The sequence below is a fragment of the Myxocyprinus asiaticus genome, chromosome 32 (assembly GCF_019703515.2).
Source record: "Myxocyprinus asiaticus isolate MX2 ecotype Aquarium Trade chromosome 32, UBuf_Myxa_2, whole genome shotgun sequence".
Lineage (NCBI taxonomy): Eukaryota > Metazoa > Chordata > Actinopteri > Cypriniformes > Catostomidae > Myxocyprinus > Myxocyprinus asiaticus.
In genome coordinates this window covers 31,194,480-31,218,523 of record NC_059375.1, presented here as the reverse complement: position 1 = coordinate 31,218,523, position 24,044 = coordinate 31,194,480, and the positions used below count along the sequence as shown (strand labels likewise).

At 40.9% G+C, this 24,044-nt stretch overlaps 1 long non-coding RNA gene across 2 annotated transcripts; it reads left to right on the top strand.

Annotated features, from left to right (window-relative positions):
* The first annotated feature begins 16,682 nt into the window (after positions 1–16,682).
* LOC127423251 (uncharacterized) lies at positions 16,683–21,038 on the top strand. 2 transcript variants are annotated; one of them, XR_007894288.1, is made up of 3 exons: positions 16,683–16,769; positions 17,753–17,971; positions 19,567–21,038. It is a non-coding gene; the product is annotated as an uncharacterized LOC127423251 (long non-coding RNA). The 2 variants fall into 2 exon arrangements; XR_007894289.1 differs by having other exon boundaries at positions 16,703–16,769; positions 17,750–17,971.
* Positions 21,039–24,044: the final 3,006 nt, after the last annotated feature.

Sequence of the window (24,044 nt, the reverse complement as noted above, 5' to 3'; positions counted from 1 at the left end):
CAACCGGTCACCCTTTTCAAAATGGGGCCAGCCGACGATTCCGAAACATACCTCGACCTCTTCGAGAAGACGGCAGCCTGACTGTTGCCACTACTCTCCGGGGAGGCACAGCTTGCGGCCCAACAGCTCCCTGCAGCCAACCTCCTCGTCATGCAGCAAGTCAGCCAGACCCCCCAAACAGAGCCGACAGCACTTCCACTCCCTGAAGCTGGGCAAACACTGCCGCACGTTCGCCTTCACCCAGCAGCTCCGGGACGCCTGCCGGAAATGGTTGCTGGCGGGGGAACCCCGTGGTGCTCAAGACATCATGGACAAGGTGGTACTGGAACAGTTAATCTCCCAGCTGCCCTGTAGTATGGCTGAGTGGGTCCAGTGCCACCATCCGGTGGAAGTGGTCCAGCTGGCTGAGGATTACATGACAGCGTTTCTGGCAAGCAGTGAACCGGAGTCTCTCTCTCTGTCTTCTCTCTCTCCTACCCCCAAACCCTGCCCGTCCTCTTTCCACCCTATCCCTTCCCCCAGGAAACTGGGCGGTCCTGTACCCAGGTTTCTTCCCCAGTTAGGGGGGTCTTCCCCCCCACCTGTGTCTCTTGCTAACTCTGTCTCTCTCCAATATCCCTCCCAGGTTGGTGAGCACGGTCCCATGGGTGTGGTAGGGGGGCCTGGGCCGGTCTGTTGGAGCTGTGGGGATCCAGGACATTTCCAGGACCATTGTCCAGTAATGGAGGTGGTCACTCTGGTCCGGATTCCCCGCGCTCCACTGGCCGCTGCCGATCAAGCTGGGGCATATTGGATACCGGTGAGTACCCAGGGGGATAGATATCAAGCAGTGGTGGAGTCTGGCTGTTCCCAAACTTCCATCAACAAATGCTTGATGCAAGACGGGGCATTGGACACAAATAGTCGGATGAAGGTGCGGTGTGTGCACGGTGATATTAACACGTATCTGGTGGTTACCATTGAGATACTATTCAGGGGGAGAAAACATAGAGTGGAGAAATTTATTAAGGGAAATATGTGCGGATGAGTCCTGTAAAATAATGTCTCGGTTTGTGACGAGCAATGCTATGACTGGACAGGTGGTGCCAGGGCCATCTACGTCTGCTCTGCATCAAAGTGATGCAAGGGAGGGAGTCCCTGCCTTCAGGGAGTTCCCTGAATGGGATTTCCCTCTAGAGCAGTCATGTGACGAGTCCCTCAAACACGCATTTTACCAAGTGAGAGTAATCGATAGTCAACAGCTCCAGCCTAACGTCGCACTCGCATACCCATATTTTTCCATTATCAAAGTTTGGTTGTATCAAGTGACACAAGACACTCAAACAAAAAGAATACAACCCAGTTATTAGTCCAGAAGAGCTGTTGGTAAGCTCTCTTCCAGGCGGCTTACCATAATCCAATGGCTGGCCATTAAGGAAAGGAAAAAACACTCAACTGAATAACGGCCCGTTTTTTTTGGTCGGGCATTCACGAGGACGTTCGCAGGTGGTGTGTGGTGTGCCGTGAAGGTCAGTTGGTGAATCCACCAGCCACCCCAAAAGCGCCGTTGCGCCCTCTACCGCTTATCGAGGTACACTTTGAAAGAATTGGTATGGAACTCGTCGGACCATTAGAATGGACCACACTCGGGCATTGCTTTGCATTAGTTCTGGTGGATTTTGCGACACAAGATCCGGAAGCAGTGCCCCTGTGCAACATCTCAGCACGTAGTGTTGCGGAGGCACTCTTCAGAATAATCTCCCGAGTGGGGATTCCAAAAGGAATCCTCACTGATCAAGGCACTACATTTATGTCACGAACACAATGTGAATTATACGAATTATTAGGTATTAACTCGATTCACACAAGTGTTTACCACCCACAAACAGATGGGTTGGTGGAACGATATAATAAAACCCTGAAAAATATGATTCATAATTTCGTACATGAGGATGCTAGAAATTGGGATAAATGGCTCGAACCCCTGTTATTTGTAGTTTGAGAGGTCCCACAAGCCTCCATAGGGTTTTCTCCATTCAAGCTGCTGTATGGGCGTCGGCCACATGGCGTGCCAACGTCATACGGGAAGCTTGGGAGGAGGGACCTTCAAACAGCAAAAATGAAATTCAATACATTCTTGATCTTAGAGCAGAACTCCACACTTTGGGTCAACTAACACAAGGGAATTTGCTCCAAGCTCAGGAACATCAAAGCCGACTGTATGACAGGGGCACTCGACTATGGGAATTCACACCAGGAGATAAAATGCTTGTATTACTGCCCACCTCAAGCTCTAAATTACTCGCCAAGTGGCAAGGGCCCTTTGAGGTCACATGGCGAATCGGAGATATAAATTATGAGGTGAACAGATAGGGGCAGGCATGTCAAATTTACCACCTCCAGGGTGGAGCTTGGGCCGGAGATGACTCTCAAACCTAATCAGTTCACCCTGGTCTAGTGTGGAGACCACCTTTCACCGACGTAGCCAAGTTGCAAGCGGAATTCACAGACATGTTCTCGCCTCTTCCCGGTCGCACAAACCTCATAGAGTACCACATAGAGACCACCCCAGGAGTGATGGTTTGTAGCCATCCCTATCGCCTTCCTGAACACAAAAAAACGGTTGTTCAGGAAGAATTAAGAGGCGATGCTTGACATGGGTGTAATAGAAGATCGCACAGTGATTGGGCCAGTGAACCCGGTGGTTCTGGTACCTAAGAGCGACGGGACAGTCCAGTTCTGTGTAGACTGTCTAAAACTGAATGTGGTGTCCAAATTTGATACGTACCCAATACCACAATGATTGACGAATTGCTCAATCGGTTGGGCGCTGTTCAATTTTATTCAACACTGGATTTAACAAAGGGTTATTGGCAGATCCCCTTAACTCCAGTCTCCTGAGAGAAAATGGCATTTTCCAATTTGTGACTCTTCTCTTCAGTTTGTTCGGGGGCCCCACCATGTTCCAGCGTCTGATGGATAAAATTCTCAGACCACATACAGCATATGCTGCCGCATATATGGAAGATATCATAATTTATAGAAATGATTGGCGGCGGCACATGCAACATGTCCTGAGGTTGCTGCGATGGGCAGAACTCACGGCCAACCCAAAGAAGTGAGCAACTGGGCTGGTGGAAGTTCGGTATCTGGGGTTCCACTTGGGTCCTGAGCAGGTGCGTCCCCAAGTTAACAAAACCACAGCGATCGCGGCCTGCCCAAGACCAAAAAGGAGGTGAAACAGTTTCTGGGGCTGGCTGACTACTACCGAAGGTTTGTGCCTAGTTACTGTGATGTCACCAGCCCCCTGACTGATCTCACTAGAAAGGGGGCTCCCAATACGGTCCAGTGGACGGAGCTGTGCCAACAAGCTTTTCTAAAAATAAAATCTGCACTTTGTTGGGGACCAATCTTACATGCTCCAAACTTCTCTCTCCCCTTTATTTTGCAGACAGATGCAATCGACAGAGGTCTGGGGGCAGTGCTCTCGCAGGAAGTGGGGGGGAGGAGCGGGCGGTGCTGTACATGAGTCAAGAAGGAATGTCTGGCGATTAAGTGGGCCGTCCTCACTCTCCGTTTCTACCTGCTGGAGTGGGACTTCACCCTCTGTTCAGACCACGCCCCACTCCAGTGGCTCCAATGCATGAAGGATACCAATGCACGGATCACCCTTTGGTACCTGTTATTTCAGCCTTTCAAATGTGAGGTGATTCACAGACCAGGGGTTGCAGATGGCTGTGGCTGACTTTCTCTCCAGAATCGGGGGGTGAGTTGGCAGGCCGGATGTTGCCCCGGCCTGAGTCGGGCGGTGGGTGTATGTGGGGATGGGGGCATGGTTGTGTGTATGTTTGAGGGAGAGAGGGAGTGGTGCGGCTCATCAAGCTGGTTGGCATGATTTCTAACAGATGTTTCTTATTACAGTGATGGTGGAGAGAGCCCTTAAAAGCAGCCAAACACACCAGAGAAGACAGAGAGAGAACGAATCGAGTGTGCCGTGTTGGCGTATGTTTATATTGAGTGTTTGATCTACTGAGTATTGTTAAGAAGTTTATGATTATTTTGAGAGTGTTAATTAATAAGTGGAAGCATCAAAAAGAGTGCATACGCTGTACACAGACGCAAAGAAAATAAAAGCCTTACCTGAAGTGTCACTGCTCCCTGTCTCTTCCTTTCTACATTTGAACCCTGACGTTGTGTCACAACATTACAAAATATATATTTAAAAAATGTTATGAAATAATCCAATACAACAACTGGATTTTTAAATAAAACTGAAGTGTATTGTTTGGACATTTTATTCAGTGTACAAAAGGTAGTGGACAGTTACTGTACATTCTAATATAAATCTATTTCTAAACAGAACTCATGAGTGGAAACAGACAATTTCAATGTAGGTTAAATGGTGCTTTTAAGATTATTTGTGGTAGTTCTTTGAAATACCTATTCATAGTAAATGTCATTCACGCTATTATAAATAGTGCAAAGAACGCTTAGTAGTGAGTTGTTATTATGAGATTTAACTTTACCTCCTGTTTTTTCGGAATCGAAAAAGAATCAAATATATGAGTCTGGAATTGACTCTTGGAAATCGATTCTATCCAAAAACGTTGCAATGCTCACAGAAATTTTATCAGACCAGGCTGGATTTGAGACCTCTGTCCAAAACAAACACCAAAGAGACCAAAATGAGCTTTATTGAGAGCAGAAACAGTTGTTAAAAACAACAGCAGCAAAATAGCACCCTTAACTGACAACTGTTATGAACAACATGATATAAAAATGCATTATGCCTCAATAATTCGCTGCACCTACAACACTATGAGAATGCGCAAAATGATTGACAGGCAGAAAGCGTGTCAAGACCCAGAGACCCATGAGATATCTCAGGACACTTATTTCATTATTATCTTTCAGGGAGTAGGAAAAAAATTTTGCATACCTTTCCATGAAAAAATTGCTTACAGCACCTTTAAACCCAGGCAGAAAGTGAAGCATCATCAGACATCAAGCTATTAGCCAGTTCGGAATAAGAAGACAAAACATCCAAATGACCAAATATCCCTCTACTACAGCAGGACTGTTCAGTGCCTATAACCCCTATTTGGGCTGATTGTCCAAACATAATTATCTATTCAGCTGTTTTGTCATTCCACTGCTATATTATTGAAGATTTAGATTTTTTATTTTTTGCTCATCTGGTTTTGGTATTTGAGTTAATTAAAGAAAAACCTCACTGGATGGTCCTTCATAAGCCAGAGGCTGCTCATCAACCATGACGGACATACCAAGGACTTTATTCACAAAGCTGCTGGATCAACTTATCCCTTATAAGAAAAAGACTTTAAAACAGCCAAGTGGAATTTTTCTGTGGACATTTAGAATTTCTCACCACACCAAGCTTAAGGAACTTATCTGCTTCAAAAACTCTATTTAAACAACTTCCTCTGCTGTTACTTAAGAATACACATGGTTTTTAGGGTATAAAATTTAAGAGCTACAAAATTTGCCCATAAATCTGTTTATGGATAGTTGACATGACTATACTGTCGGTAGCTATACAAAGCTATTTTAAACAGCCTTTCTTTTATTATTGTTATCCATGCTGTTTTTATGACATCAAAATACCTCGTTAGGTCAAATTTGTCAAGACTTGACATGTTAAAAGTAGTTTTAAAATGTTTTAAGTTTTATGGTTTTACAGACAATACAATAAGACAAACAGCAAGCTAGACAGATAGATTGTCCGACTGACTGTCACATAGACAGTAACATAGACAGACAGACAGATTAATCGTCAGACAGATAGACAGATAGATAGATAGATAGATAGATAGATAGATAGATAGATCAAAATGCATTTATTTCCATTTTAGGGAAGAAAACAAAACAAAATGTAACAAAATAATGCTTTATTAACATTTTCCAAACAAAGCCTTCCACAGCAAAGATAGCGATGCACTAAAATCGCACCAATTCAAGTAACATTAAACGTTTCCCAAAGTCTAAGTGGGAGTTTGACTAATTGAAATAACTGGTTTCCACATAGGTTGCATATTCATTGCAATGGGCATTAAATCCCTTAAACTCTCATCCTCCACAATATTAATCTGCTGGTTTTTGTGGATATCCACTGTCCTACAGCAATCACGAAGCTGCATTCTTATTTCGCATCAGGGCATCAACGCCAACTGCACTTTGAACTTCACGTGAAGAGTGCTTGCAGACAAAAACCTCTCATTCTGCACTTTCATGATAGTTAAGATTTGACATGCTTCTGTGGTAATTAAAATGCTTGATTTCTATCACAAGTCCCATCTGGGTTTGTTTTGTACATCAAATAGCATTAAGAGGTCCTTTCTCCATCTTTTTATCAAGGAAGCGCTGTTGTGTATGTATGCCAAGATTCTTTGATTTCCTGAGATAACAACCTCCGCGGCTCTGTTATAGGAGAGAGTGTAACGGACCACTAAGCTTGTATGCTCACTTTGGTATAAGGGCTCTGGTGTGTTTGTGTGTGTTTGTGGTGTGTGTGTCAGTGTAATGACTCCAGGCGGACACATTACAAAGTTTCTGCCCTGCCTAACATGCGTTTATGTTGCTTATTATGATTGTGAAATGTGCCTTGTTTTGTCTGTAAGTGTGCACTGCAGACCTGGTAAATCACCATTTCATTCCACTGTATACTTGTATATTGGCTGGAATGACAGTAAAAACTTGAAACTTGAACTATTAACGGTAAATGCGTTAATTGAGATTAAGAACAATTAAAGTGTTAAGCTTTTTTAATTAATCGCATGCATTAACGCGTTAATTCTGATAGCTCTATTTTTTTCATTAACGAGCATTGCGTTGGCCCATTTGATCATTCCGCCAATGGAATTCTATGGGATTTTTCTGACTTTTGATTGTCCATTGTAAGAAAAATCAAGTATAGCGTCAGTTCAGGCAGGTCACATTATTCAGCTTGCAATTAGGCTAATTGTCATAAAAAAATTTTTATGCTTTTGTCATAGGTGTATGTGTACTTCATAAATCTTAAGAAGTCATTTATTCATATTTAACTTTTACATTATTTCCTTTAAGGCTTTAAAAACTTATGAATGACATTAAAAATAATATTTTAAATATCAAAATATTTCAAAACACTTAAAATATCTGTTCTGTTTTTGGTTTTGGTCCATTTTGCATTTAGACTGTTGCTGTTGTAAACCAGCCAATAGCAATTTTTATATATTATATTATATTATATTATATTATATTATATGTATGCAATAATAAAATATTTCCATCCAAACTTCAAAACAAAAAAAATTATTTTAAGGCTCTCAGATTAAACCCACGAGCCGTTATTTTACATGAAGAAAGAACTTTGAGATTCTGTTTTTATTCACTGCTCTCCCTGCTCCATCCATGCATGGCTGCATGGATGGGTGGGGAGTTTTCGCAGAGCAGAACAATACCACCAACACCAACAGATTCTTAAACTGTGTACCATCAATAAAGTATTCATTCAGGATTCAAGTTAGTATTCATTGACGGAAGTGGTCCTGATTGAAGCATAAGTCTGATCAGTTAGAAAAGATATTGTACATTATTCCAGAACAATCTGAAGGTCTAAACTTTGTCAAGCCAACATAAATTATGCTGAATATTTGTACCTTTAAAATTCAGTTAGAACATCAAAGGACCATTTGATGAACTAAATGAACTAATGAAGTAAAAAGGTGATTAAAAACATGCTGACCAGTAATAGCACCTACTATTAAATATATACTTTCCAATATGCATTCTTTTTCACTTCAAATCTTTATGTTGATTAAAACATTTGATGTTGGACATGTTATGCATTAATTGTCCTTGCCCCTTTGAGTCCACATTTGATATAATGTTCCTTAGATTCACAATACTAGCTCAAACCCCCTGAAAACTAAGGCAAATTCGATTTCTTCCAAGTTTCTAAGACTGATTTTGCTCTTGTTTTGGTAAGAAAACACATTTGGCAGATATGTTTGCTTGCTAAGTTCTCATTTGGATTTACCCTGACATGGATAAAGACAAATGTGACAGAAGCAAAGCACACCTCAGGAAACATGAGTTTTGTTTTCCATCTAAGAATCAATATGCCAAAAGATAAGTGTAATACATTACCTCTCAAATATTGGACACCTTTACTTTGATCCCAAAGGCCAAAATGAAAAGATTGATAAGTTATATTGTATTGTTATCTAGATTTTACTTACAGTCCCCAGTTTTATGATGATTCTCACAACCAAAGAAAAAAACAGTTTATGTTCTGCCTCACTGGAACCCAGATTTTTGCCTTTTTGAAGAAAATGAGGGACAGGTCAAAATTAATTTTAGTGGTAATCAATATTATGCCACAAATGCTGTCGATTGAGCTTAACTTGTATTGAAACCTGGAATATTCCTTTAATATGATGAACTTCAGGGAAACTGACTTCATGCACCCACTAAAAAATACTTTTCTTTTTTTTTTTTTTAAAGTAATAGCAAAAGTAATGAAAGTAATTGCAAAAAACTTATTTCTGAGAAAAGTCCAGCATCATTTGTTTGCAGATGACAGTTTGTTTGATATTTTATATCTAATGCAATTAAATTCATTTTTAAGTGTTCAAAAACTTTTTGGGGCATCTGTATTTGAATCCTCCAATACAAGGACTTATTACTTCATGGTTCAAGTAAAGTGTTTACTTCATTTCGAGGTGTGCCACAGGATCTAATTGTCATCAGCAATCCTTTAGGCTACCGCTGCAGTTTTCTGTTGGGCTTTCATAAAATTCCATCTCATTTCAGTCGACCCTCAATAAGCTGGCGCGGTGGGTAGATTGCAGCGAAGTAAGAGCTGTTGTCCATGAGTCTATAATTAACGTGGGCTGAGGCAATGCAGTTGAATTAGTGGAGCTTATGATAGCCCAGAGTGTGAAAGGAGCACAGCAGAGCACAAAAATCCATTTCACACATCGCTCATTCGCTCCTATAAGCAAAGTCATCACCCCTACCCTCCGTGGCCTCATCGCTCGTATGATACTTCAAATCTAAATGTTCATGGATTCTTACACACGATTCATATGACGGTTTCAATTGTATAAAGATGCTTGTTGATCTTGGGGAAAAAAAAGTTTAAACCAGCATAAGCCTAAGATGGTCTCCCAGCCTGATCAGCTGAAAAGTGCCCAAAACCCCTTCAAAAACAGCCAACAGACAAGTCTAAAACCAGCAACCCAGCTTAGGTCAGTTAAAGCCATTTTTCAGCAGGGTATGGCTAAAGACATCTTACTATGGCTAAAGCCTATTAACCAACATCTGCCTTCAGCAAATCAGGTAGGACTACTGGGAGAACAACACATCACTTAATTAATATACATGATCCAAGCTCATAAGTTTTATGTGCTGCCCCAAATTGTTCAGATTGTTCCTACGCCCCTGGTCATTACTAGAACCCATTTCATTCTCTGGGGCATGCTCATTTCACTGCAATCTTCCTCCAAGCTTCCTTTTGGCCATCATGAATTCACAGATTTCTAAATGAACCCTATTAACATTTTAAATTAATTCCCAAATTCCTTTTTTAATGATTCCATGGCCACACAACTGAAAAAAATGCCCTTAAAACATTGTGAGCAATCTTGCAATCATCGATAATATTTCTTTATCTGGAGGGCACTCTAAAGTATTACCAGCCTCTACGTCTAACTCCTGAATGGGGTTGTACTTCTGTGGGGGAAAGGATGTGACAAGGTACATTTGTCACGCAGAGTTTCCTTTTGTCCCTGATGATTAGAAGACACTAAGGATATACTTTTGTTTAAATCACACACTGCTCAGGATGACAGGACAGCACTCACCCATCACCTGCCATGACAGCACCTTTTTCTCTCCCTGTCTCTATCTTACGCACACTATGAACTCACAAATTTAAATGGAGCTATGCATGTGAGTTGTATGTGCACTGACTAAACTGCCTCATTATTTCATTAGAAACAAAATGTTATGCATGTCCCAGGATCTTGTTGTATTTCTTTTGCACTTTCTTGGAAAAATATTGAAATTCAAAATTTTAGATGTGACTGAGAGGTGAACACTTTAACTACTGTATGTTTTCATTCATTTGAGATTTTTTATAGATTTTTTTTTTCTTCCTCTCTGGTTTGGTGAAATAATTCTGATTCAAAAACTACCTCTAAAAATAGAAATTCTTTCTAACACTATAAATTAAGTGGGGTCCAAAAATCTGAGACCACATATAAAATCTGGATTTGTTTTTTTTGTTTTTTCATTTACATGTGGAAATAAGCAGAACGTTTTATTCATTAATTCAAGCATAAACATTTACAGTGCCCTCCATAAGTATTTGGACAGTGAAACACTTTTCATAATTTTGGATCTGTACGCCACCAGAATGAATTTGAAACTAATCAATCAATATGTGATTGAAGTGCAGACTGTCAGCTGCCTCGTGCCTGTAGCCAAATCATAGCTGTGCTGATATAAGGCAATATAGCACTCTTGCTTGTGTGGTATTGCTTATATATATAACTAAGAAAAATGTAATCGCGATTAATTGTATAATTTTTCGTAGCTAATCGTGATTAATCGCAGATTTTTAAAGTGTTGAAATTTGACTTTAAAATATACTTCTTTTCCTGTCAAAATGCATTTATTTCCATCTTGGGAAAGAAAAGAAAACAATTGTAATGTTGGGTATGTGGAGTGGAAGAGAGGAGACCCAGGAGTAGATTCTTTATATATCTTTTAATAATAGACGCAGGAGTGGAACAAACTAAAGCTAAACATGCCAACATAACACAACATAACACTTCAAGGACTGACAATGGATGAACAAAACAGGAGGGTATTTATACAAGCAAGGGCATATGATGGAATGGAGCACAGGTGAGGACGTTAGGGAACAGATGGAAGTAATGAGGGCTGTGAATTCTGGGAAATGTAGTCCGGGGGAAAGCTTCAAAATAAGAGTCCTTGGAAAACATGAGGGAGACAGACTGTGACATTAAACCACTCCCCTTCAAAGGGTGACTCCTGGCACCCAAAGATGGATTAGGAGGGTAGGGTGATGCAGAAGGTGAAGAAGGATCCAATGAGGACGATCAGGAGGCCTGGGGGGTGGCTCCAGGGCTAGGAATGTATTCGGAGGTGGAGCCACTGGAGGAGGAGCGGGCAGAACCGCTGGAGGAGGAGTCTCTGGGGGAGCAGGCGGAGCCGTGGGAGACTCTGAGGGTGGAGCCATGGAAGGCGGAGCCGTGAGAGGCTCGAGGGGTGAAGCTGTTGAAAGGCGGAGCCATGAGAGACTGTAGGGGCGGAGCCAGGGAACTTGGTGCCCGGAGAGTAGCCGACGGCTCGAGGGGCCAGGGTGGAGCTGAAGGTTCGGAGGACCGAGGCGGAGCTGGGGGATCTAAGGACAGAGGCAGGGCCGGTGGGACTGAGGGCTGAGGTGGAGCCATAGGGAAGGAGGTCCCCGGTGAAGCAAAGTGTAGCTGGAGGATCGGAGAGCCGAGGCGGAGCCAGGTGACCAACTGACCAAGGCGGAGCTGGAGGGATGATGGACTCCGGAGAAGCTGATTGGTTGAAGGACCACGGTGGAGCCAAAGGGATATAGAGCCGAGGTGGGACTGAGGGAACGAAGGGCCAAGGCGGAGTCCAGGGCTCGGAGGGTCTAGGCAGAGTCGGAGGGTTTGAGGTTTCCCTTGTCCATCATTTTGCAGGGAGCTGGTGACGTGGGAGGAGCCGGCTGACCAGGAGGAGGAGGAGGAAGTGTTCTGAGTGGAACCTGTGGAGGAGGAAGGACCAGGATACTAGACTGGGATGGTCAGGGCTACAGGCACTGGCTCTGGGACGGTCGGGGCTACAGGCACTGGGACGGATGGGGCTACAGGCACTGGGACGGTCGGGGCTACAGGCACTGGCTCTGGGATGGTCGGGGCTATAGGCACTGGCTCTGGGACAGTCCGTGACAGGCGTGGGCGCTGGCTCATTAACCATGGCAGGCGTGGGCGCTTGCTCGATAGCTGTGGAAGGCATGGGTACTGGCTCGTTAGCTGTGGAAGGCTTTGAGGGAGGAGCCGTGGAAGGCTTCGGGGCATCCACTGTGGGAGGAGACTCAAAGTCCTCATCCTCCACACCCACAGTGAAGGTGAGCCGCAAAGTTGCAAAGCCACCTCCACGAACTCGAGCAGCATCCAGTGAGGATCCGCCGGAGGCATTAGCTCCTTTAGAGCACTGTTAAGACCAGTCCTGAAGAAAACCACCAGAGAGTGGTCATTAAAGTGCACTAAATTCGCCAGTTGTAAAAACTCACAGACATGATTCTCAACTGGATGGTCCCCTTGCTCGAGGAGGAGGAGTTTGAAGCCAGCGGGTATATCCATCTTGTGTGGTCAGTCCTTCTGTAACGTTGGGTACGTGGAGTGGAAGTGAGGAGACGCAGGAGTAGATACTTTATATCTTTTAATAATAGATGCAGGAGTGGAACAAACACTGGAGTGGAACAAACGCTGGAGTGGAACAATCTATAAAGCTAGGGCAGATGATGGATTGGAGGACAGGTGAGGATGATAGGGAACAGATCATCTGCAGTGATGAGCACTGTGAATTCTGGGAAATGTAGTCTGGGGGAAAACTTCAAAATAAGAGTCCTTGGAAAACATGAGGGAGACAGACTGTGACAAAAATATGTAACAATATAATTCTTTATTAACATATTCCAACAAGCCTTCCATAGAAATGCACTAAAATAGCACCAATTCAAGTAACATTAAACATTTCCCAAAGTCTAACTGGGAGGTTGATTAATTGAAAGAGCTAGTCCCCACATAGGTTGCATTTCCCCATCACTTTATCACTGACACTATCACTGCTGTGTGTGTTTGTGGCGTGTGCATCAGTGTAATGACTCTGTGTGGACACATCGCAAAGGTTCTACCCTTCTAACAAGTGTTTATGCTGGTTAATGCTGTATTAATGGTAAATGCATCAATTGCGATTAAGATAAATTAACACGTTTCACTTTTTTAATTAATCTCATGCATTAAAGCATTAATTCTGACAGCTCTATTATATATATATATATATATATATATATATATATATATATATATATATATATAAAATCACCTTAACCATCAGGTTTCACCTTTAAATTTTTTTTTATTACTTTTACCACCCCGTTACACAAGGAAATATGCAAAAAGTTGTAAGACTTTGAGAAACTTAACCCTTAAACAGGCAAGGTACACAACAAGATACAGTACATACTTTTTAGTTTCTTATAGGGGATGTGAGAAAGAGTTTCTCACCCAATCATGTTATCATTTATCATAGCTAGGTCTGATTTGAGTATGTGGGTCACATGACTTGGTTAAAATTTTCTGTGATCATTAAGTCAGCCTGAACTAAATCCAACATGGTGCAGGACATGCTAATACTGCTAATATTAATTGTGAAGATGGTCTTAAGATGCGGAAGAAATGAAGTCATATGTTGTTCATGCTGTTATTTAGCACATTTTGAAATATACGTATCCTCTGAGATACGTTGCCAGACTGAGGCAAGAAAAAGGGTTAATCCACAATAGTACACATACACATTTATTACACTTACACATGTCATACATGCAACCTTAAAGCTAAACCTTTCTCAGTTTTGTTCCACACACATACACTCACACACACACACACACACACGCACGCACACACACATGCACGCACACACACACACACACACACACACACACACACACACCTAACCCTAAACCTAACCCTCACAAAAACATAGTTTAGTATGTTTTTTAAGCAATTTGAATTATGGGGACAATAGAAATGTCCTTATAAACCACATTTATAGCATAATACCCTTGTAATTACCAGTTTGTAACCTATATACATATACTGTATATTGAGGTTCACTGTATCATCACTGGGTCAAGGGGCTTACAAATGTGAGTAATGTCCTCTCTAAAATCTGTTCTGCAAAGTGCTGAAAAGCAGCAGTCATTTCCTCAGGCAGCGTTGACATGGAGAAATATCATCCAGGCCCATCCTAGAAATGCACTGACCTGGCAAGCGTCAGGTATCAGGTGGACCTGATGATTTAATCAGGGATTAATCCGGAGCTAATGTCTTCACATTTGTACTAGGTCTGTGGTGCTCACACAAAGGGTATTCAAGGGTACAGGCCACACTGAATTCACTCCCTGCTTGTAAACTGATTTCTCAAGAGAATCCCCTAATTTACTCAAACATTTGTTGTATTTTTAGACTGAAATGCAATTAATGTACTTTTATGGACAACTAACGTGTACGCCATCAGTCATGTTTTGGTGTTTTTTGTTTTTTTTCAGGGATGAAATAATTTGTTATGTAATGTGGCACCAACTCTCCTTAGATACTTTTTACAGGTCATGAATGCTATTAAGTACCTACTAAGGTTCATACAAAATCTTTGTTTAAACACTGACCCTTAACACTTACTTAGTTTAATCATTTTAAACCATGACTTGCACTATACACAAGTAATATTGGCATTATATTCATGATGTTAGCCAGAGAGGAACTGGACTCCACAGTGAGCCTGGTTTCTCCCAAGGTTATTTTTCTCCATTAACCAACATCATTTTGGAGTTTTGTGTTCCTTGCCACAGTTGCCTTCGGCTTGCTCACTGGTGTTCTAAATACAATTATTATTTAATTACTTATTTTTAAACACAATGCACAATCTTATTTTATCAAACTACACAATGATGACTCAAAGACATAGATATTACAGTTTAGTTTCCTGTTAATGCATGATTTTCTGTATATCTGCTTTGAAATGATGTGTGTTGTTAAAGGCGCTAAACAAATAAAAATGACATGACTACTAAACCTTGGGGGGGTAGGTGATGGTTTGCCTGGTCAGTTTTTAGTTTAGTACCTGCTACACCATTATGTGGGTAAAAAGTATTTTTCTCTGATGGCCATTCAAAAGTAGCTATGTATTCTGATGAAATGAATAAGCAAACAAATATGTAATTATATTATAGTATTATTTTATCAGTGACTACCTTTTTTTGAGGGCTGTTAAAGTGATAAATTTTTTGCGCCACCAAACAGAATTGAAATATTAAACATTGTTTTCAAACAGTTTTCCGAATACACTCTTCGCCTGCCATTGATCAAAGTAGTCCCACCGTAAGATTATGCCATTTGTTGAACTGATGTTGCTGTGCTGAGCTGGTCGGGATGCTCAAACAAACAAAGCAATACTGACAGGCACTGTTTTTACACTTTTTGTAATCACATGGCATTTACGCCTCAGGTGACTGGCTCAACAAAAAAAAAATTGTACCAATGAGCATAGCAGCATTTAGAGTGCTTTCACACTTGGTTCGATTGCTTGGACTGAACCAGAGTTCATTTCCTCCACCTCCCACTGCCCCCGCTGGTCTCTGTTCACATTATATTATTTGGACCCGAACCGCAGTCCGATTCAGTCATCAGCATGAGTACAAGTGGCAACTGTTTACCACTGTAACTTGGTAACAACTCGAGGAGATGTCATTGTGTTAAGTGAAGTATTAAAGTTTTTCTTTTTGGATTATCCACGGAAATTTGCCATGCACAGAAGAACACTTGTGTTCGTCTGCCGTGGATTCATTGAATGTGCTATGATGTGATGAATATTAGTGTTTGTCTGCCGTGAGCCCATGGATGCATTGCAAGAGTTCAAATGAACTGTACCCCAGACCACCTTTTCAAGTGGACCTGATCTTTGATGTCATTCGACCCCGGGTGCACACTAAAAGTGCTAGGGTGAAAACACCCTTAAATCACATACTTCCAGGGTTGCATGTGCCAGCCAAGCAACTGCCATTGAGGTGAATGTGAATGCTAATGCATCACTCTCTCCAAGCATTACAGTCATCCTTGACTAAACCCAACATACTGTTCAATCACGTTGAGTTTGTCATTAGTTCTGCTGATATTCAGTAATTTTGCCACAGGTAGTAAACCCATAAGGTTTTTTAATCTCCCAGTTGCTGTGTTTAATTAGAGCTTCTCTCCTCATCAAGGGAATATCACAGTAAATCTTAACACATTGTAGAGTCAACTGCAAAGCTCACAGTGGGATCATAATTACGGCTATTGACTTACTACTGGGATCCAAATGATGTGCATCATTAACAATCTGTGTTTATGACACTGCTTGGCCTCTTTCTGAAGCTGATTGATTTGCACTTTCTTCTTGGGATCAATTTCGTATCACTGGATTAAAATGGATTGTTCTCCATTAATGTCATAAGAACAAAAAATGAATAAATGTTTACAGTTATTTGAACTGGCTGAACATTCAATCAAATTTAAAATGCCACAGAGATGAAAAGCAGATGTTAAAGGCTTAGAGAAAGCAATGCTAACAGCATGTTCCAGTTCAAAGGTCTCTTTGTAATCGTACTGATCATTTAACCTTCATTTGAGTTCACCTTTTGTTTTGAGCAGCCAAAATGATTGCCACATCACCAAGCAAATACACAAAGAGTTGGCTTTGCATTACAGCTGACAGCAGAGGCAGCAAGGTGACATCTGGTATCTTTCCATGCAGCCATGTTGACTGCCCTGGACTGCGACCAGTTTGGGGGGGGTTTTGGGCACATCACTGAGGAATTTTCTGTTTTCAGGCCAGAAACACAATAATCAAAATCCCAAACGCAGAACATCTAAGAGTTTCTGGGCTTTTGATATCTTGGATAAAGGGTCTGAGGTTCAACTATTTGGGTCAGTATAAAGCGTAATTAAACCCTTGATTTAGCACACATGTATAGCTGTTATTTAAGATGTTTATTTTTTATTATTTATTTTTTTTATCTATTATTATTGTTGTGATATTTACCATGATTTCTGAAATACAAAGGGGTCCAAAATGTCTGAGACCACACTGAAAATTTGTGATTACTTTAATGTAAACCTGGAAATAAAAAGAAAGCTGTAGGACTTTGAAAGATTTTAAACAAAGAAAAGTTATTAAAGTCGAAAAATGCAGATAAAAATATGCACTATTTCTAGGTCACTAATCAAACATGAGCAAATTAGTGACATTGACCATGTAAACTCATTGGTACAAAAAGTCAGATTTCCTTGCTTCAAAGATGATCTTCAGAACATTCTCAGATCATAATGGCATTGCATGGATCTTCAGGTTTCGTACAAACTTGCGGAGTCTAGCTTGGATACCAGTTTGTCATGTTGTCATTAAAGCAAAAGGGAGACATGCCAAACAATAATAAACTCTGAAACTCATGTAACATTTTCAATACAATTTTCAGTTCAAATTTTTATACAGATAATATAATTTGTAATAAAAACCAATGTTTAAAAAATGCAAAACAGAACTATTCTCATTAGTGGTTTTAGACCCCCACTGTATGTTAAATTGTTCTATGCAAAATTGTAATTAGATATTGCTAATAGACTAGACATAGACAAGTAGTCTTGTACTTTCCACTATTACTATATGCTTTGTAAAGTTTCAAACTGTCCCTAGAGTAAATCGGTTTCTTCTCTTATAACTAATATAAAGAACAGAACTTGGTCTTGTGAACACCCTGAATAAATCACCCCATATTTGAAGGTTTAAGTGCACTTAGTCTTCGCCGGGACGAGGAAGCGAATGGGAGAGACTGTTAATCATTTGTTTGATGTTGCATAAATAAACTTTGACTTTCTACACATCGAGTTGTTTGTGGATGTGTGTCCAGCAGGTTTTGAAGGTGGAATGGGAGACATGATTTACAGATAGCTTTTTTCAGTGCCAGAGAGGGTGATGGTCTCCATTCGTCTGTTTCCTTTTGAGTGTCAGCCCAATCAAGAATGGGATTGGCTGTCATGGCTGTCAGACTGAAGAATGAGGGGAGATTGGGATGAAAGTTCACTTCAGACATGAGACTGATGGACTGACTGACTAAATGAGTGAAAGCCAGGTAAGATGTATGAAACACAAGTATCTGTGTCTTAAGAAGTGCCTCACTCTTAGATAACAGGTGCTGTATTACAGAAACATCCAATCGTAAGTGTTAAGTTATGATCTGACATATTTTAAGCTAGGATACTGAAATCAATATTGTCACTAAACAGATAAGATAGGATTCTAGAGTTAGGATGTTTATGTAATACGGCCCCAGCCTTGCATTTGGAAACCCTGCAGTAAAAACAACATAAACCAGTCTAATATGGTTTTGCCAGCCTTAGCTGGTTTAAGCTGGTCTAGCTGAGGCCTGTACCATGAAGCCGGCTAGCCAGGTAAATTTTAGTTTAGATGCATCAACCTTGGGTTTTAGGTACCATGAAAGTGGGTCGGCGTTTACCGGTGTTTATCGGCATAGTATCTTATGCTCTGTGGATAACCTGCTCCATAGCAGGTTTTGTTCTGGGTAGCGGAACAGATACTGAACCAAGGGCTGGTGATAGCTATTGACAGACTAGGCAATTGCCTAGGGTGCGCTGCCCGATGTTTCTAACTGCGTTTCTTTTAACGCAGAGAATGTGCATCCGCCTGGAATTATTTGCACTAATAATGGGGTCCACAAGGTGGCAACACTCACATTTGAGCTGTTGCTGTCACAAAGAAGCTCTAGAAGAAGATGTAAGGTGAATGTGGAAACAACGACAGTAAGCTCTAGAAGAAGATGTAAGGCAAATGTGGAAACAACGACAGTGGTTGTGCACGTCAAGAGTGCATGTGTGAGGTGGTCAGGAGATACCTGAATTTGTATAACTCAAGTATGAAGAATATAAAGACATCTTTATGTGTCTAAATCCCTGAGGGGAAATAATCCTCATAGCATCTCATAGCAGTCATAGGGCGCATGCACCAACAGACTGTGTATGAGCACAGTCAAATAAAGTATACTTTACTGTACACAGACACGAAGCATTCAAGTCAAAGCCAAAGTTTTAACCGGTGTTTTAACCATCAGTTTTAACCGGTGTTCATCGCCATAACAGTTTACGGATTGCGACAGGATTTATTCACTTTTAAATATTGCAACAGACACTGAATCAGCTGTAAGTAAAGTGACATCTCTGATGCAATAAAGTCCTTCCCCTTTATCTCTTGCTCCAAATTAAAGCACGCTTCACAGGGAAATGTATATATTAACTGGATTAAGATTTATATATATATTTTATATATGTATATATGGGGTTGGGGAGTAACAGAATACATGTAACGGGATTACATATTTAAAATATAAAATATTAGTAACTGTATTCCACTAACATCACAATTTAAATCATTGGTAATCAGAATACAGTTACATTCAAAAAGTATTTTGATAACTGGAGAGATTACTTTGCATTTTATTGTAATTTGTTCTGTGGTATCTGGCACCAAGACATTAGCAGCAGATCCTTCAAGTCCTCTAAGTTGTGATGTGGAGCGCCGTGGATCGGACTTGTTGGTCCAGCACACCCCACAGATGCACAATCGGATTGAAATCTGGGGAATTTGGAGGCCAGGGAAACACCTTTAACTCTTAATCATGTTCCTCAAACCATTCCCAAACAATGTGTGCAGTGTGAAAGGGCGCATTATCCTGCTGAAAGAGGCCACTGCCATCAGGGAATTCCATTGCCATGAAGGGGTGTACCTGGTCTGTAACAATGTTTAGGTAGGTGGCACATGTCAAATTGACGTTCCCCAGCAAAACATTGCCCAGAGAATTACACTCCGTCCACTGGCTTGTCATCTTCCCACAGTGCATCCTGGTGCCATCACTTCCCCAGGTAAACGTGCACACGTACACGGCCATCCACATGATGTAAAAGAAAATGGGACTCAGTGGACCAGGTGACCTTTTTCCACTGCTCCAAGGTCCAGTTCAGACGCTTGCATGCTCATTGTAATCGCTTTCGACGGTGGAAAAGAGTCATCATTGGCACTCTGACCGATCAGCTGCTACGCAGCCCCATATGCAGCAGGGTGCGATGCATTGTGTGTTTTTACACATTCCTTCCATAACCATCATTAAAATTGTGTAACAATTTGGCCCTTGTCAAAGTTGCTCAGGTCTTTTCTTGCACCCATTTCTCCTGCATTCAACATGTTGACTATGAGAACTGATTGTTCACTTAGCATCTAATCTACCCAGACCTATTTATATACATGTACTGTATATATAAGACTGTGGCAGGGCTGGATTGGTAATCTGGAATACCAGGCATTCTCCCGGAGTGCCGACGCACTTTGTGGCCAATCAGGGGTGGACTGGCCATCGGGAGAACCGGGCCAGCTGCGAAACGGGCCGAATGGGCCGCGATAAGCTGAAATGAGCCCCTGCGTTATGCAGAACGGGCCACAAATGTCACCACGATATGCAGAAAAGGACAGCAACACACCCACCCACACACCCAGTCCACCCCTGGACTGTGGAGAGATGGGCGTGGCCGAGCAACATCTGTGGAGAGCGAGGCCGGGAGATAGGGAACATAAGGATTGACACCTGGGGAAATTATCTCTGACAGCTGTTTTGTATTAACAGTGAAAGCTGGAGGGAGATCAGCAGAGCCGCAGTGAAGACAGAGACTGGAAGCTGAAAACGTTGTGGATGGCAGCGTTTCTTTACGTTTATTTGAAACCTTATAATAAGGACTTTATGTTGAGTTTTGTGAGAAAAGCAGCTAAATAAATCACCCCAAAGTGTGTAAGCTGGTTCCTGCTTCCTGACTTGCCCTTTTAAATGACTGAGAGTGTCACAGAGACCTATTAAGATAGATGGTTTATTTGAGAGATAGGGGAACCTTTTATCTTTTGAGCAGCATATTAAAAATGTATTATTGAGGTTCTTTGCATTTCTTTACATACTTTACCTGTATGCAGTGTGTGATGCTGAGAACCTCGGGGAAAAAATACTGTTTGCAGAAGTGTTCTTAAGGTGATTTTCACATTTTAAAGATGCAGTTATTATGTGACGAGTCTTTTCACCTGAAAAAAAAAATATATATACTGGTCAAAATTATGTTTTACACTATCAAACAAAGTGACATTGCTTGCACTTGATAAACACTTAGATAAATATATAGATTGATATGCTTTTAAAATTAATAATCCTGTATGTTCTTATTGTGAACCTATATAAATTCAATTTTATAGTTATTTAATTGTTATATAGTTATTTTTTCAGCAGTTAATTCAAACTTCCATGACATCAGCTGTGTTTCTTCATGCTGTGTAAATTTTCTAATTCTTTATATTTTCATAATGTCTTCTGAAAGATCGTGGTGACATAAATAATGCAAAATTTCTCATTCTAAGTCAATCGCTCCTATTCTCTCCAATCTTCACGCATTGGCTGTTTGTGGCAAATGTCACTCATTTGTGTGCACGAGCTTCAGGGTTAAGATCAAACTCTGAGTTGACAGAGAACGTTTGTAGTGAGTGTCTTAAGATCGCTAAACCTGATTTAAACTGGTTTAGCTCTATCTGGTTTTGTCAATCTCTGAAACCCTGAGTTTGTTCAACAGGCTTCAGCTTAACCGGATTGATTTTCTTAATCAATATTTTTGTCTTGTTTTCCAGCAAAAATAACATCCTTAAAACAATCAGCAACATTGTGTAGCAAAATAAGACTTGTTTGCAGAGAATACACCTTGAAATAATTTTTTCACCATTCACAATTTTTTTCTCATTTTAAGCATAAACAAACTTAATTTAGAGAATATTTTGCTTAAAACAAGAAGAAAAAAAGAAACAAGAAAAAAAATAAGTTTTATTATCCTATGCAGTGTTTTTGTTTGTTGTTGTAAATATTTAGATATTTTTCATGGAAAACATAAACCAAATAGCACAAACAATAATGATTAAGAAAATGAAAAATGTTTCTGTGTTGCAGGCTGAGAGACCAGCTAACCACCTTAGGCTGGTTTAAACTGTTATTTCAGCAGGGAAAACATCCTCTCAAGAGCTTTAGATATAGCAACAGACTTCTATCAAACTGCGCACACCAGAGCTCAACAGCAGCTCTTTGTTTTATATTGAAATGAAACCAGGTTCATTGTGCTTTCCAGAAGCATCTCCTACATTTGGTTTGAGGCTGACCTGAAGCGATTCCTCTGAAGAGAGCAGATGGCTCCTTTTCTGACGTGTGTGTGTGTGTGTGTGTGTGTGTGTGAGAGGGAGAGAGAGAGAGAGACTGCCCGGGGACGGCAGTCTGAGGTATCAACAACACACACACACATACTCATCTCATCCATACCCACGCTCACAACACTCCGCTCGAGTGGCTGACTGATGGATGTGAGATTCAGAATGACAGAAGAATCTCTGTGGGTTTTCTTAACCAAAAGAAGCAGAGGAAGGGGAGAAACAGAGAGAGGAAGAGAATGCATACCCAGTGAGAGCAGAATTAGGTCCAGTCTCAACAGCTGACAGATCCTGGGAGGGAGGCTAATCTAAGAGAACTGAGATGGTGTGGAAGCCCTGGAGATAACATGTCAGGTTTACACAGAAAAACAACTGCTATACCTAACGTAAGGTTCACACTCAACATTCTGCAGCTCAGTCAGTCTCAGGAAAACATGGCACTGTATAGGGATCGTTCAGATCACCTAAAGAAATCAAACTCCCCTGTTTCCAACTCTACATCAACATTATATTTATCTCATGCCATGTTCAATTTGTGTGGACCAATCAAAGTTATAGGTCTGAATACAGTCTTACAACATATGACATATAATGTAGAGCAATTAGATTAAAATTCGAAAATAATTCTGGTAGTATTTGAACTAAATTTAGGCTATAGATAACTTGTTTAATGTACTTGTGTGTAAAGAAATAGTTCACCCAAAAATGAAACCTTTGGCATTATTTACTCACCCTCATGTTGGTTGAGCGGAGGATATTCAGTGAACAATGACTCAAACATCGGTCTGTTCTAGGGGTTAAATTGGGATTTCTGAGGAGGGGGAACTGGACTGAAAAGAACTGGAGCCTAGCTTCAGGAAATAGAATGAAGTGACGAACAACTGCCAATATTTGTTTTTTCTTTTTTTAAATCGAAGGTGCCGTAATGCCGTTCTGGAGTTTTCCACCCCATATGATTCAATAGTCTCAAAATGACTTGTTGCTTCAGCAATTGCATTTTTTATTAGCTTGGGAGGTAGGTTTTGTTGATTGAAAACTCAATAGAGTACTAACCTTAAAAACCTAATAGGTTTGGGAGAAATGTACTCTCTTTTAGCACCACTCGTTTCACCTAAGATTTGCCATGATATGTGTAAGTAGCCACAAAATATACAGTAAGGGTCAATTTGCAAAAATGCCACCACAGTCAAGTTTCTTTTTCATGAGGTCAGGCTTGGGGGGAAAAAAACAGCATATGAGTTTGGAACAACATGAGTGTGAGTAAATATTGAGAATTTTCATTGTTGGGTGACCTATTCCTTTAAAACACAAATACGTGCAACCAGGTTTAAAGGAACAATTCTACCAGAATCTTTTTAGAGCAGATGATTTCTAAACATTGGTCACGTGTGTTCCTTTTGCCCCATTTTCATAAACGCATGCAGCTCTAAGCCTCCACTCCCCCCAATGGCATGGCCATCAATCTTCACTGACATCCTATTAACTCACAACAGACACCAATACCCACAGATAGGTTTCGTTGACTATGTTTATTCCATTTATTTATTTTGCCATCGATCTGTCACAATGTGTAGGATGAAAAATTTAGCCGTGGCCCAAAAATAGCCACAGCTGTGGAGGAATTAATACATCAACTATGTTAATTCATTTCTCTCCTTCCTTCTGAGACTAAGTCTATAGATTCACTCCCTGAGCAGTGTTATTGTACATCTCTGGATGTGTCTGACAAATGCTATTGTTCATGTCAATTACAATTTAGAACCAAACAGTGGAGTTGACACATAAAGATACAGATCGAACAATTTCAATTGATCTGTCTAGGTTGATGAGTCTTTGACTTTCTTTTTGAACTTCACAGTTTCCACCAAGCAGAGTTATAAAAATGTTGAATTTTTAAAGCTGAAGTGTGTAAC